Source organism: Rutidosis leptorrhynchoides, chromosome 6, assembly GCF_046630445.1.
Source record: "Rutidosis leptorrhynchoides isolate AG116_Rl617_1_P2 chromosome 6, CSIRO_AGI_Rlap_v1, whole genome shotgun sequence".
Classification (NCBI taxonomy): domain Eukaryota; kingdom Viridiplantae; phylum Streptophyta; class Magnoliopsida; order Asterales; family Asteraceae; genus Rutidosis; species Rutidosis leptorrhynchoides.
Genome location: NC_092338.1, coordinates 407,423,867 through 407,427,967, shown reverse-complemented (window position 1 = coordinate 407,427,967; position 4,101 = coordinate 407,423,867).

The window sequence follows — 4,101 nt, the reverse complement described above, 5'->3', positions numbered from 1 at the left end:
GGGTTCGGGGGCAGCGGTTTGACCCAAAATAAAAGCCCGGTTTGACCCAAAATAAAAGCCCAGTTTTGAGCCTCTTTTACAGTTATAAACCCGTCCATATTTGAATTCTCGTTCCGTTTCCTCAAAATTTCTACAAGTATATCTAGGGTATATGTAACCGTATCATACCCAGCTTCTATACGTATTTACTATTAGTATATACCAACAATAAACTCCAATGATCAGCCACTAGACATGATGTTACATGTGGGAACCAACCATTTAACCTCATGTATGACTTATATGCAAGAAAACAAACTAAATCTCCTATATATCCATCCCATAATCACATCATTTTGTGCACACACACACATACAATTTCATTTCCAATTTTCTTTCAAGTTAATTCACTCCCTAATCTCTCTTCATGTACCTACTCAAGAACGTATCAATATAGTCATCCGATTTCAAGGAGATTACTTCCAATCTTTCAATCCCACTCCACCACTCTTTTGATTCCAAGATTTTTCTTATCTTTTCCAGTAGCTTTATCCAAGTAACCTGAGGTAGTAACCTTATTCATAATCTTATTCGATTCATATTTATATAGCTATCTTATTTTGAGTTATAAATTATAACAACAAGAACATAGTTTGAATGATTTCAAACTTGTTCGCAAACTAAATAGATCCTTCTAACTTGACTTTTAAAATACTTCAAGACCTGTAATATATCATAATGATATGCTAACTTAACAAGATACAACTTGTTTTTACAAAGAACACCTTAAAACAAAATCGGGTATCCGAAGCTAGTTTAGCTACGAAATTAATTGGAGTAAAACTAAACTAATCATATTTTTTCTAATTAATATGATATTTTATATATATTTACTTATGATTTGATTTTATATATTTCAGGACCACCCGTAAACAACACGAGAAGATTAATCATAAGACCTCATGATTGTACGCAACACGTCATTTGACAACACGGTATTTTATGTACGCAACACGTCATTTGACAACATGGTACCATGGGTCGAAATTAATTCTGATCAATACGAATACGATGGGGTCTTTATTTATTTTATTGAGCAACTAATTTTGGACCATTAACAACAGACTGCTAACTACGGACTAAGAAAATATTAAAAGTATTATAAGTATATATATATATATATATATATATATATATATATATATATATATATATATATATATATATATATATATATATATATATATATATATATATATATATATATATATATATATGTAACGATTACTTGAAAAGAAAATATGTTGATATATTATATATATGGTTAGGTTCGTGATATCTATCGGAGACCAAGTCGTGTTAAATACCTTCAATGCAAAAGTGAGTATATAGTCCCACTTTTAAACTCTAAATATTCGGGATGAGAATACATGCATTTTATGATTTACGTTATGGACACAAGTGATTAAAAATATATATTCTACGTTGAGTTGTACCACTGGTATACTTCCCTGTAACTTGGTAACTACTATTTACATGAGGTATTGTAAACGCGAATCCTGTTGATAGATCTATCGGGCCTGACAACCCCAACCGGACTGGACGACCAGTATTCAACGGTTGCACAGTACTTCGTTTCGGTGACTACACTTGGTACGGTGTAGTAAGATTTCATAATAAAGGGAATATGCGACGTTGATTAAATGTTAAGTATGGTTATCAAGTGCTCAACCACTTAGAATATTTTTATTAAAATGTTTATATATGAAATCTTGTGGTCTATATTTATAACGCTGCCTGCATTAAACCTATATCTCACCAACTTTATGTTGACGTTTTAAGCATGTTTATTCTCAGGTGATAACTAAAAGCTTCCGCTGCAACATGTTGAATTTAAGAAAGATATTGAGTATGCATATTTGTGTCAAAAATAAAACTGCATATCGGAGAAGTTGTAATGTAAAATACGTTGGAAATCGTGTTGTTATCATCACATGTAAAGTTTGTAAGGCTAAGATTATCGCTAAACGATAATCATTATTATGTTGTTTAAACTTTGTATTTTTAATAAAAGTTATGGTTTGTATTGTAAAAACGAATGCAGTTTTCTTTGAAAAATGTCGCATATAGAGGTCAATACCTCGCGATGAAATCATATGTTATTATATTTATCCTTATGGTTTAGGACGGGTTATGACATACAGCTAAGGTCGAAGTCCAGACCCACTAATGCATCCTAACAACTATCAGTTAGACACACTAATGCAAGACCTGGTTCGCTAAGACCACCGCTCTGATGCCAACTGAAACGACCCGTCCATATTACTATAAACGCAGTACATTCTCATTGGTCCCATAGCGAGGTATTTGACCTCTATATGATACGTTTTAGAAAATATTGCATTCGTTTCATAAAAAGCACATCATTATTATACATAATGCATGTTTTAAACAAGTGGGCGATTATTTAAGAAATAATCCCCAAAATACATCGGTTTCCAAATACTACACACGTGACGTAACAGTCGAATATAATACATGACAAAGGTTTTATTGAATGCAACACTTTATTTAAATAAAAGTATGAGACTCCATGCACAGCTTGCTCAGATAATGCAACAGCGGAAGACTTTCTTAAGGACCTGAGAATAAACATGCGTAAACAGTCAACACAAAGGTTGGTGAGATATATAGGTTTATCATCGATATAAATATAGACCACAAGATTTCATAGTTATAAATATATGTACACTCGCAAGTGTATAAAAGTATTCTATAAGTTGTTGAGCGCTTCGGTAACCATACTTAACCATTAAAGTGGCATATTCCCTTTATTATGAAATCTCCCTACACTGTACCAAGTGTAGTAAAAATGAAGTACTATACAACCGTTTACGATACTAGAGCGACTAGCCCGGTTGAGGTTGTCAAACCCGATAGATCTATCAATAGGATTCGCGCTTACATGTTCTTACAACATGTAAATATTAGGTACCAAGCTATTAGGGAAGATATGCAAGGTGGTACAACTCAACGTAGAATATATTTTATGTACTTGTGTCCATGGCGTAAAACATAAAATGCATGTATTCTCATCCCAAAATATTTTTAGAGTTTAAAAATGGGACTATATACTCACTGTCATATAATTATAGTTTCAACAAGTTTTCAACTTATTAAAATATGACCGTCGTCCTTGGATTCACGAACCTATAACAATAATAACGATTCAGATAATAATACGACATCTGAATAAAATAAAGCAAGTTCATAGAATACTTATATAATAATTTTTAACATTTTATGTTAGTAGTCCATTGTTAGTAGTCCAAAATAGTCCAAAAAGTCCAACAGTCCAATAATCGGTATATATATATATATATAATCTTAGAATTACCCCACGACGTATTGTATACGTATTGTCTTTGCATCAACCCAGAGATGTATTGTATACATATTGTTATAGAATTAACTAAGACGTATTCTGTACGTATTGTCTTAGGATTTATCAAAACGTATTGTATACTTATTGTGTTAGGACTTACCAAGCATATTATTATACATATATACAACCACAGAATTAACCAAGATTATAGTATTTTGTTATACTACTGATAACATGTCCAAATATATATAGTATATAGGAAAAGTTAACAAGGATATGGTTAATATAGTTTTTATAATATAAATTTCGTCCATACAACGTTAATTTTAGCAGATTTTGTTTTGCTCGCCAAATATTCATTACAACTCCGTTTAAAGTGAATCAAATTGCTATGGATTCATTAGGAAGCAAATTTTACAAAACCAATTCGAAAAGTTCATCTCAAGTAGTAATTTTTAGAGCTTTACCCTCTTTTTGTGTCGGTGGACAGATTTGGAAAAATCCCGGCATCCACCCAACATATGATTTTTGATAAAATACTTTCACTTTGTATAAAATCATGAAAAAAATACTGGAAGTCTTATTTACATATATTAATATATTTCCAAAGTCTTAACCTCGAACTCAAAATCGAAGATAGGTTTTTAATTCCCAACCCAAAACAGCCCGCTTTTTACCGAATGGAAATTAAAGGATATATGTTAAGTTTCAAGGTGTTCTTCATATGTACAAGTTAT